This window comes from Podarcis filfolensis (genome assembly GCF_964270895.1).
Source record: "Podarcis filfolensis genome assembly, chromosome: 1".
Lineage (NCBI taxonomy): Eukaryota > Metazoa > Chordata > Lepidosauria > Squamata > Lacertidae > Podarcis > Podarcis filfolensis.
In genome coordinates, this window is record NC_139604.1 from 117340974 (window position 1) to 117353435 (window position 12462).

A 12462-nucleotide genomic window follows, 5' to 3' on the forward strand; every position below is an offset into this window, starting at 1 on the left:
GTTTTCATTTGTTGTTTCATTTCTTAGATGTACATCCTTTGTATCATCTAGGGTGGATCCCGATGTGCTACAAGACTATCCTGGGACAAATTCCAGGACAGGTTCCCGCAATCTCAGAGTGCGATACTCTCCCCGATGCTTTTCAACACCTTTATGCGCCCCCTCGCCCAGCTTGTCCGGAGTTTTGGGCTGGGTTGCCATCAGTATGCCGATGACACCCAACTCTATCTGTTGATGGATGGTCATCCTGACTCGGCCCCAGAAACACTGACCAGATGTTTGGAAGCTGTGGCTGGATGGTTACGTGGGAGCCGGTTGAAGCTAAATACTTCGAAGACAGAGGTCCTGTGGCTGGGACGGGATGATATGGGATGGGGGGGGGCAACTCCCATCTCTTGCGGGGGCGCAATTAGTGCCAGCACCGTCCGTTAAGAGTTTGGGTGTAATCTTCGACAGCTTCCTTTCCATGGAGGCGCAGATTGCAGCTATAACAAAGGCGGCATTTTTCCATCTCCGCCAAGCTAAGCAGTTGGCTCCTTACCTCTCTCGCCCTGACCTAGCCACTGTGATCCACACGACGGACACCTCCAGACTGGATTATTGTAACTTGCTCTACGTGGGGCTGCCCTTGAGACTGACCCAGAAACTCCAGCGGGTGCAGAATGCTGCAGCGAGACTCCTTACGGGGTCTTCGCTGCGAGATCACATTCACCCGGTGCTATACCAGCTGCACTGGCTCCCGGTGGAATACAGGATCAGGTTTAAGGTGCTGGTTTTAACCTTTAAAGCCCTATACGACCTAGGACCCTCGTATCTACGGGACCCCCTCTCCTGGTATGCCCCACAGAGAAACTTACGGTCTTCAAATAAAAACATCTTGAAGGTCCCAGGCCACAGAGAAGTTAGGCTGGCCTCAACTAGAGCCAGGGCTTTTTCGGCTGTGGCTCCGACCTGGTGGAACACTCTGTCACAAGAGACTAGGGCCCTGCGGGACTTGACATCTTTCCGCAGGGCCTGCAAGACAGAGCTGTTCCGCCAGGCCTTTGGCCAGGGCACAGCCTGACTCCCTCCCTCGGCAATCTTCGGGGAGCTCTGGCCCAATGGTGGCCAGTGGCTTGAATTTAATTAATTTTATAATGAATGATTTTAGAGTGTTGTTTGTGCTGTACTTTTGTACTGTTTTATTGTTGTTAGCCGCCCTGAGCCCGGCTTCGGCTGGGGAGGGCAGGATATAAATAAAATTTATTATTATTATTATTATTATTATTATTATTATTATTATTATTATTATATCTGGTGACCCCTATGTGTCTTGGACTACAACTCCCATCATCCTTGACCGCTGGTCCTGCTGTCTGGCACCGTATTCGAAAATGTATGAAGGTTGAGGAAGTATGTTCTGAAGGCATACCTAGTCTTTGCATTGAAGCAACCAGAGCTTCTTGACTTCACCACTGGCTCACCTTCAGAGAAACCCACACAAATACTTCTGTCCTTCCCACCGTAGACTTCTCTCGGTGGGGCTCCTGAGATCTCCACCCATAACATTTCCCCAGGCCCTCACTGATGGTGTGATAAAAGTATGAGAGATCACTCCCTGTGGTTTCTAACCACACACCAGTGCTGTCTGCTTTGCACACTGACTAATCTTTACCCTTCCCCAGAATTACTAGGCTGCGCATGATCACAACCTCAACACCTTCTCCCAGAATTGTTCTCGGAGACTTGCGTCTCAACTGGCGTCTCTCAGGCCAGCAAAAATGTACAATGGGAAGGGATTTCTAATGATCTAAATTCTTATACCAACATCATTTGTGAATCTGAAAGTGAAGGAAATATTTATTCATGCCCAGTTCTCTCTCTCTCTCTCTCTCTCTCTCTCTGTGTGTGTGTGTGTGTGTCTGTGTGCCTATGTGAATTGATACATGTGTATACATCTCTCCATGCAAACACATTATGCATATAGATGTAAGTTTGAGCACTTTGAGTAGAATGACAGTATGATAATCGATGTGAAGTCTACAGTCATAACAGGAAATCATGCTATTTCTGCAGAAAGACTTTGTTTTAAAAGAGTGTGCATATCATTGACCTACATTCCTCTTTACTATACCTGCCAAGAAGCAAAGTAGATATAGATAAAGGCAACGTATGTTGGAGCAACATCCGATTCGACATCCTTTGCACCTTAAAAAGGCCCATTTTGTCTCTCGGTCTTGATTTTCTGCTAACTCTGCAGAGGTTTACCAGCATGTAAATAGGTCACAATAGTGGTCCCGTAAATTATGATGTCAACACAGGCATTCTGCTTTTTTGGCTGCTGGAGACGTCAAGATTGTCAAATCAATCCTTCTCCTTCACTGAAAGTAATGTCCATCTTATTTTGAATGATCCATGTAAGGCCCCAGATACCGTGCATGAGCAAGGAAATAAAACAGGCATGAGTTAGAGGGAGAGGTTTTCAAACTGTAGTCTGGGGACACCTGAGGTTCATGGGAAGTCGCCGAATGGCTCCTCAGTGAGAAGATCAGTAATAAAAAATGAAGTTCTCGGAAAGGTGCCTTGTCACTGCTCATTGACCATGATCAATAGACACTCCAATCCTGACTCTCAGGGGAGTGTTCAAGACTTCACCCTTCTGATACAGCATGACTGTGACACCCAAGTGTTCACTTTTGCATATTATCTACATATTTTCCACTAGAACATTCCCCAGAATCCTTTGCAGCAGGCATAGTAGATATTCAGGATATTTTCCAACTTAACAGGTCAGTGTAGAAAAGGCTCCCTGAAAATTAACTAACACACGAAAACACACACACAAAAACCACTGAGTTAGAACTTCCAAATTTGAGTTCTACCATGTCGATCCAGTCGACATGCTTAGAATTGCCATCTTTTACTCCAGACATCATACATTGCCCTTTAAACCTCCTGATGGAGCAGGAGAAAATGTAGCAGTTTGTTCTTCCCAGTTTTCTCAGTGGGTCTACTCTGAGTATGCCTGTTATGTGATATAGACCATTGAAATGAACAGAATTTAAATTTACTTCAGTGGATCTAATCTAAGCACGACCAAGGTTACAGTCATAATCCCTACTTACTGAAGAGAAGAAGAGTTTGGATTTGATATCTCACTTTATCACTACCTGAAGGAGTCTCAAAGCGGCTAACATTCTCCTTTCCCTTCCTCCCCCACAACAAACACTCTGTGAGGTGAGTGGGACTGAGAGACTTCAAAGAAGTGTGACTAGCCCAAGGTCACTCAGCAGCTGCACGTGGAGGAGCAGGGAATCGAACTCGGTTCACCAGATTACGAGTCCACCACTCTTAACCACTACACCACACTGGCTCACTGGGAGTAAGCCCCACTGAATTCAATACAGTGTACTTCTGAGTAGGCATTGTTAGGACTGTACTGTAAGTCAGGATCCAACCCTTCTTTTCGTATATGTTTGTATGATAGCTAAATTAGGGTACTATCAAAACTCTGTATAAGAATGCTCTTTATAAATGGATAATGTTCTACTAGATCCTAAATTATTCCATATAATTGGACCAGAGATCACAAAGACTGCACATTTACAAGATAAATTGGAAATTAATGTACAAATAATATAGTAATTACCCAATCCCTATTATTTGAAGAATATACACACTATGGGGTCTATTCCTTCCTTGATGAGCAAGTGTGGCTCCCATTAATTTTAATGGGAGTTAAGTGTGTACATCAAGGGGAGAATTAACTCATGAGTTAAAGTTGACGACTAGGATTAAGACCTGCACTTGTGGCTTTGATTTGAAAATGTAGCATATCTTTTGATATTTATCACTTTTTAATTGTGTATTTGTAGTTGAAGCAATTTGCAAATCATTGTTATCCCTATCACTACAAGGCAAAGATAAATTGAATTATATTGCCCACTTCCTGGACTCCTTGATGTTCTTTGCTGATTAAATTGAACTGTAACAGCAGTATCATAATTAATAATCTATGCTGATCAAGTCAGTTGCACTAAAGCCTAGTAGTATCAGATTGCAATGAAAAATAATTGTTTCAAGGTGGGCAGTTTGTATCTTTTTACAAACTTGCATGAAGAATGCACAATTAATTACAACGATGCATCAAGACGATTTAAGCTTGTTCGCGTACCACGTTTTGCTTGGATGGAATAAATATCAAATGAAATAAAATCAACGGGTCACTATAAATACAGCTGAAAATGAACAAGAGCCTTCCCCAGGGTCGAAAATCCCACACAAGGCATACAGAACATTTCATCAGATTCATGGGTTTACAGCGCAAGTAAAGCTTTGAGAGCATTTAAGGGGATGTTAGCTCCCAAGCATGGAGGGACGCGGATGGCGCTGTGGGTTAAACCACAGAGCCTAGGACTTGCCGATCAGAAGGTTGGCGGTTTGAATCCTCGCGACGGGGTGAGCTCCCGTTGCTTGGTCCCAGCTCCTGCCAACCTAGCAGTTCGAAAGCACGTCAAAGTGCAAGTAGATAAATAGGTACCGCTCCGGCGGGAAGGTAAACAGCGTTTCTGTGCGCTGCTCTGGTTTGCCAGAAGTGGCTTAGTCATGCTGGCCACATGACCTGGAAGCTGTACACCGGCTCCCTTGGCCAATAAAGCAAGATGAGTGCCGCAACCCCAGAGTCGGTCACGACTGGACCTAATGGTCAGGGGTCCCTTTACCTTTACCTAGCCCCCAAGCATACCAGCACAAATTCCCTTGGCAGCTGCCTTACCCCCTAGAGCACAAGAACTGTTTCTTAACAGCCCTAAAAACTGCCTAGATGTCATGCCAAAATTGAGTGTTCCTGTTCACAGACCTCTCCTCCCAAATGAAAGAGGTCATCAAGATGGGACAAAAGTCAAGGTGACCCTGGCTGCTGCTCATGAGTCAGGTCAGTGCTTAGTGCAGCATCCTTTGTGGCATTCCCCTAAGCCCAAGCTACCAGGAGTGTTGGAGTGGAATTGAAGGTCTGGGTGCACGCCCTTCCTATCATGCCAGAAGGAAACACCATCATAGGCTGATAAGGTCAGCCAAACTTCTGGATCTAGCTTCAGGTTCCTGTGGAATGTGATACGTAAGTAGCAGTCAAGTACAACATTCCTTGTTTTCCTAGAGTGGACATACAGGGGAATGTTTGGTCCAGCCAGTTGAAAACTTCCTGTTTCCTCCTGGCTGGGACATACTTCCTTTGCATGTGACAAGAGGTGGGTGTGACCTTACTTGTCCAGATAACAAAAGGGACACGACACGCAGCACTCTCTCTCTCTCTTTGACTTCCTCCACCGTTGGAGCAGCATTTTAGCTAGAGATTCTCTGTTGGCTTCCAGCTTCCAGCCATCAGATGACACTGGCCTCCAGCTTCCAGCCAACAGAGGACACTGGGATTATCCCCATATGGGATAGATCCACATGTATATACTTTGTAACTAAGTCTGCCTTCGGGGTTCCAACTGTGAACTGATGTGAGTAAACTGCTTTTATATACTTTGCACAAGAATGTGGTGTGTTTATTCTTTTAAGAGCGATATAAGGGAACTTACCAGGAACCTAATAGTGAGAGGCTTACACAAGCCTGCAACCAGCTACCCGCTGTGCGTTTAAAATGGGAATGTGAAACTCTGCTAAGTAAAGGAACTTGCTGGCGCAAGTTAGGAAGAATATTAATAAACAATATATTATCTCCTGCCTCCCTCAACATTCCCACAGTTCCTTGGCTACATGAATATGATGAAGGGGGAAATTCCATGGGGGAATTCTTCCCAAAGGAAAGCAGCCACTCTTCAGTCTGGGTAGAAGTCTAACAGAGGGCACCAGGAGCAAATTGGGGTGACTGTAGGGGCAAGCGGCCCCACACTTGTCTAGAGATACCTACTTTCTGGTGGTACAGGTGGCTAAGAAGGTAGTGCCTGTTTCCTTTGGGGGTTTTGGGGGGTGGAGGCTAGTGGTAGCCCCAAAAGGAGCAGTTGGTGGGGTGACCTGCAAGGCAGCAAACCCAGGGGGTCAGTCACAACAAGTGTTGTAGTTGTGAATGAACCACGGATTAACCTTGCCTGGCTGTATTACCAGCACATCACCTTGGGTACATCATGACTGGAGATTTTTGGGTGTGTTTTTTTGCTTATTCTTTTTGTCCTCATTTACTTTATTTTATTTTTATTTATTAAGTTTGTATACTGCTTTTCATCCGTAGATCTCAGGGTGGTTCACAACATAGGAATACAATACAGTGGTACCTCGGGTTAAGAACTTAATTTGTTCTGGAGGTCTGTTCTTAACCTGAAACAGTTCTTAACCTGACGTACCACTTTAGCTAATGGGGCCTCCCATTGCCACCACATGATTTCTGTTCTCATCCTGAAGCAAAGTTCTTAACCCGGGATACTATTTCTGGGTTAGCAGAGTCTGTAACCTGAAGCACCTGCAACCCGAGGTACCACTGTATAAAAAACAACACAGGTTTAGTAGGTACAATTAAATGGAAGCAAATTGTCTGTGGTTTAGGTTGTTATTATTTTTACCACTTTGCATATTTATTTCTTTATTTGGAAAATTGATGATCAAAAGGCAACTCCAATCAGTGTGCAAATAGGCTTATATAGATAAAGCACAGCTAAAATCCACAAACCAATTTTTAAAAAATGTACAAGAAATATCATCATTTGGAAAGGAAGGTTGAACCAATAAATTTTTTAGAACAAATACAGATAACTAAATTATGTGTCTGGACAGATTTTTCAGAAATGGAAAAGTTTTCAGCTGGTGTCTGAAATATAGGAAAGGTGCCTGTGGTATGTCAATAGGAAGTGAGTTCCAGACCACAGTGAAGGAACAACTTCTCAAAAGTGGAATTTAGCAGGGGAATAATTTGTATTTTCTCTCTCCCTCAGACATGCAAATATATTGGGTTGCTTCCTTCAGGTTTCCTTGCTTGCCATTATTATTTGGCAGCATAGTATCACCCTCCAAGGAGATCTCATTGAGTTTAGGGTCTGGTCTAGTTCAGATCTTGACAGTGAATTTCATATTAGAAAGCAAAAAATAAAATAAAATTAAGTACTTCTCAGTCCTGTGCATCCCCTCCTGATAATGGAGTACCTACTAGCTTCTTAATAGCTAAACCATTTTATGCTCTCAGCCTCCAGAAGTTCACGTCGGTGGCATTTATTTCCAAGGAAGTGCATTTGATATCAGAATACCAATCCTTCTTCCCTCAAAAATATTAATATAGGTAAAAATATAGGTGGCATGATGAGCTACTGTAAGCACCTTTCAGTGTTCTGTTAGTCTGTTGATCAGGTGACAAGTATATGGAAGATGAGATTGTTTGGAGTAATATCTGAAGTAGCAGCTGAATGTGGAGGAATATGAAAATGCTGAGAAATATGAACATTTCTGATGGAGTATTTACAAGAAGGAGGGGGGAAATGCAGGAATATCAAAATCAGGGCTTGATGTGCCAATAAAAAAATCATAAAAAGGTTCCTAATGCAACCACTGTATATTAATCATTCCAAAGAAGACAGTCCAAGATGTACGATAGCTATAGTGGCGACTGTACTTGTATATTCAGTTAAGATACAGGCTCGGGAAGGAGATTGATATTAAATCTTCAGGCAAGCAGGCACATGCTTTCGCAGAAAGTTCCTTGTGTCCTTCCCCTTTAGCTAGGGATGAAATGTGTTCTAAAGACAGAGGGATGGTGTATTCCAGGAATTTGTTTCTCTCTCCCCCCCAAACTAGGATCTGAAGCTCTTTAGGATTCTTTAAGAAATTTCTGTTGGTGAGGTGAAAGACTCCTTCTAAAGACCAAATTAGATGGAGGGGAGCACCCTGCACAGCTAGCTCCCCTTGTACCTTCTGTTCCTTAAATCGGGTCCTCCCTTAAAGAGGGCACATGTTGTGGTGAGACCTGGCAACCAAACCCTGTGTTGTGGGTGGGTTCGATTGAATAGCCACAACACCCAATTGGTAGGTTCCTTGATGCTGGGTTTAATCAGGCCAGTGGAACGCAAGCTAAATGGATCAAGGGACCTATATATACCTATGCACGTGACCCAGAACATCCGCCCACCTCTCCCTATATTTAGGGCTGTGCACTTGACCTTGCTATGCCATCGTGTGTCATCTGTTGTTGGGACAGGGGCACGGCAGGAATTTTCCCCACTTGGCTGATTGGCTGTTGCCATTGAGGTTTCGCCTGCCACATAGCAAATCGTCACAACTTGTACGGTTGCAGATAGGCTCTGGTTCAGGTGATAGAGATGGGAGAACGCTCTCGCCATCCCTATGTGAAGGGTATTCCGTTAAACGAATCCAGGGACTCGATGGTTTGGTCAACCCCTGAGAGGGGGTTGTGCCCGTGCCTGAGTCCAGGGGGACATTAGGGTGGCGGAGATAGCCTGTTCCCAGCTTTCCACTTATCCAGGTGTTCACCCTAGGTTGACCTATGCTGGTGCCCTGGGTCAGCGCTACTTGCATGGCAGGAAGCTAGTTGAACCAGAGCCTATGCAACCACTCACTTGCTGTAATCAATAAAGTTGTGGCTTAAATGCTGCCAAAAACCAAACCAAAATTTGAGTCTTGTGTGAATGACCTCTCACACCCAAAGCCCTAGAACATGTGAGGGGAGCCTTTGGCCCTCAGATGTTGACCCTCATAATCATATTGGCCATGCAACTAGGGCTGATGAGGGTTGTAATTCAGAAGCATATGATGGCCAAAGGTTCCTCATATCTGCCCTAGAACTGGGGCAAGTGTAAACAACATGGTGTCCTCCAGATGTTGATAGAATCCAATTCCCTTCAGTTCTAATCAGCATGGTCAATGGCAAGGGATGACTGAAGATGGAGCCCAACAACATCTGGAAGGCATTAGATAACCCTGTCATAGGTCAACAAGCTTGAAATGCACTTATGAACTGATGATACAGCAACCTTCATTCTTCATCATATAACTTACCAGATAATGTATATATTGGGGAACAGTTTGACATTAGGAAAGGTTTCCTGCCTTTTGCCAGAGGCAATCCCTTTTTTGTTAATGACCTTGAAAAACTTTGCAGTATGCTCTGATCAGACAGAAAGGCTTTACCTTCAAAGATCCAATAAATGTTGAGCACATGTGCATGAGATCTATGGATTAAGGGCAGGATCGCCAGCAAAGAAAATAACGTCTTTTCATCTTCTGAAAAGGATAGGGAAAGGTGGCTTGCAGGATGCCTGTGTGAAACCACAAAAACCTACTGCTAATGGAGCAGCAAGCATGGGGTTTAATGATTAATTTAAATAGATTGTGGAGTCTGCTTAGCATCTGGTAGCCTGACATGACCACCAAATCTTAATAAGCCCTGGCTGAGAAGAGGCAATTTGTGAGATAAGTAGGAGAGTCTCCTTGCTTTCCCATAGTGCTCTACACTACCACCTGGTGGCCAAAAAAGAAAGAACTGTCAGCAGGGGGAGCGAGTTGATGATTGCCATACTCTCTCCGCTGCCCACCCTCTTCAAGATGTCAGCCACAGTTATGAGGACAGGAGCTCAGGGCTCTGGTGACAGGATTCTGGTGCAGGGATTAAACAAAAATGCAGCTTGCAGGGGTTAAGCACATATGCTTTCTGTCCTGATTCTGAAAGAGGACTGAATGGAGGAAGTTGGCTCCTGAACTTTTTATAGCTGTGCACAAGAGGGCATTTCTGCTTCTGTAAATTGCATGGGGAACCTCAGACCTTAAGCCAAAAGCAGCTCTCCAAGCTGTTCTGCACCACACGGCCAAAGGAGGGCTCATGGGAGTAGTTGGGTGCAGGGATACCAAAGAAGGATGCCAGAAACACCAGCGTGATCCGTTCTAGCGCTTTATTAAAAGAAATCTGCCTGCCAGGTCTCCCAGCCTTTATAGATGCAGGATCGACACTGCAACAAGGAGATGGCTTTTCTGCACCCAAGCAAACTTCCATACATTCTTTATACAGACAGCAGCAGACATCACTTGGGTCGGGACTTCCCATCGCTTCACCTGACCAGAGGAGGGCATAGGTAGCAAATACCCAAGTCTTACAGACAGTTTCTCTTTCTGGGCTCAGAGCCCAGCACCCAACACCCACAGATAAGCATAACACAAAAGTAAGCTGATTAGCTTGTATATCAAAGCAAGTGAATATAATATATGAGCTCGTTGCTACAACAACTACCAATTAATTGCGGGGTTATCTTGATTACCAAAATGGCATAAGTAGAGCTTGCAGAACAGTTCACCTTTGGGGCAACACACAAGCCTCTCTGTCTGGTTCTCAGAACAGTCCACATACCACATACCACATACCCATTCATGACCCTGTTTTGCATCCTACTTGAGTGTTTTCCCCTGGCTGAAATGTGCCTTTGAACTCTGAGGAGACCTCTTCCTTGCCTGTTTGGAGGATAGTGTATGGGAAGAAGCTAGTCTGCTGTACAATGGTGGAATGTGTGTCCATTGCTCTGCTTACTTTTGCCTCTGGCACAACTCACCATTGGCATGTGACCCTCGGAAGGGATTGATTGATTGAATTTATATACCGCCCTGTACCTGGAGGTCTCAGGGTGGTTCGCAGAAAAGATCACAATATATAAAATCAAAATAAAAACAATAACCCAATAACACCCCCCAAAAAGAGCCACATTTTAAATGGGAATAGGATGTTGATCAGGTCAACCAAAGGCCTGGTTCAAAAGGAACATTTTTGCCTGGCACCTAAAGGTGTATAATGAAAGCACCAGGCGAACTTCCCTGGGGAGAGCATTCCACAGACAGGGAGCCAATGCAGAGAAGACCTGTTCTCGTGTTGCCACCCTCGGGACCTTTCAAGGAGGAGGCATATGAAGAAGGGCCTCAGAAAATGATCTCAGGGTCCTGGTAGGTTCATATAGTTGACCATAAATGAATGCGGGTTCTTTAGGGATTAATCACTAAACCACTCTGAGGTACTGCAGCACGCTGAGGGGAATAGGGATCTCTAAACAACAAATCAGCACTCTTAATGAACTCTGGCTCCTAGAAGCCATTATGGTTTAAAGCGGTATCACAGTGCTTTTGATGTATGGGCAGTGCTAGATTTATGTATAAGCTAAACAAGCTATAGCTTAGGGCCCCACTCCCTTGGGGACCCGCAAAAAAATTAAAGAAAAAAAACTGGATGTACATTTCCAAAATATAAGATAAAAAACAAACAAAATAAAATACAGCATACAGCAACAGTGTTTTGTGTTGTGTAGGCTCCTATGATGTACCGTAAGTAAGGGGCCCTGCCTGCTAGCCTGCTCCCTAAAATATCACTGGTTTGCTCATTTCTATATATAGGGTGCCTACATTCTCCATGGACTGGTTGCATGGCATGTATTTCACTATTAATATACTTCTTCTTAATTGTATTTCATTTCAACAATTTGATAAAATACATATTTTGTTATGTGCAAATGGCTTTAGATACCTATTAGGTCCATAAATTACCATATAGCGTATATTCAGCTCAAAAAAACAGTGACAATTTGTTGTTGACAAAGAACAGCTGGACATATAAAGGGCCCCATTACCTTCAGTAGCTTAGGGCCTCATCAAACCTAAATCCGGCCCTATGTATGGGACAAATGTGGCCTGAGTCTGTACATAACTTCTTGCTACAGCTAAATGACCATATAAAATTGACCCTCCTGATCAATTTGCAGGTTCCGCCACACCCTGCGGGAAGAAGGGATGTCCTTGCGCAACTGTTCCCATCCTCCCCATTTGCATAAGAGACAACCGTGGCCATTGCAATGATATAAAATCAAGGTCTGCTCTTTTTTATTGCTTTTGGTCACAGCAAATTAGCTATTACAAGTGCATTATGCTTTGAATCTTTTCTCTATTGCTTTGTGAACTCCCCCCCCAACTTCCATCTCGTTTTTTTCTTCCTAAAAGGTATATTCAAGCCATCAAACGCGTAGAGTTCAAATATCGCCACAAAACTGCATTTGATGATAAAATATTTAATGTACAGTAATAAAAGCACAGAAGTGATTACCTAACTCTTTAGGTTAAACACGATCCACTTAAACAAATAGCTCGGGGTGGGGGGAAATAATTCCTCAACAGCTTTAGAATCGGAACATATATTCCCATTGGTTTGATTTATGGATGTTTAAATTAATTGCACAATCCCACAAATATGTGTTTAAAACAGTTAATGATGTAGATACATTTAAATAAATCTCAGATAAAAGGGACAATACCAGTCATGGGTAAAAAAAAAAAAAAAAAAACCCTTAAAGCACAATGGGCCATCTACTCAACTCCATTAAACTTAATTGAAATACTCTGGCAAATTTCAAGGGGAGCAGGTATTAGCCCCATCTACAAAATGGGAATGATCAGGTATCCACAATGAAGCGAGCTATTAAGAAGCAAATGCCATCACAGAGATGCCTGGCTATA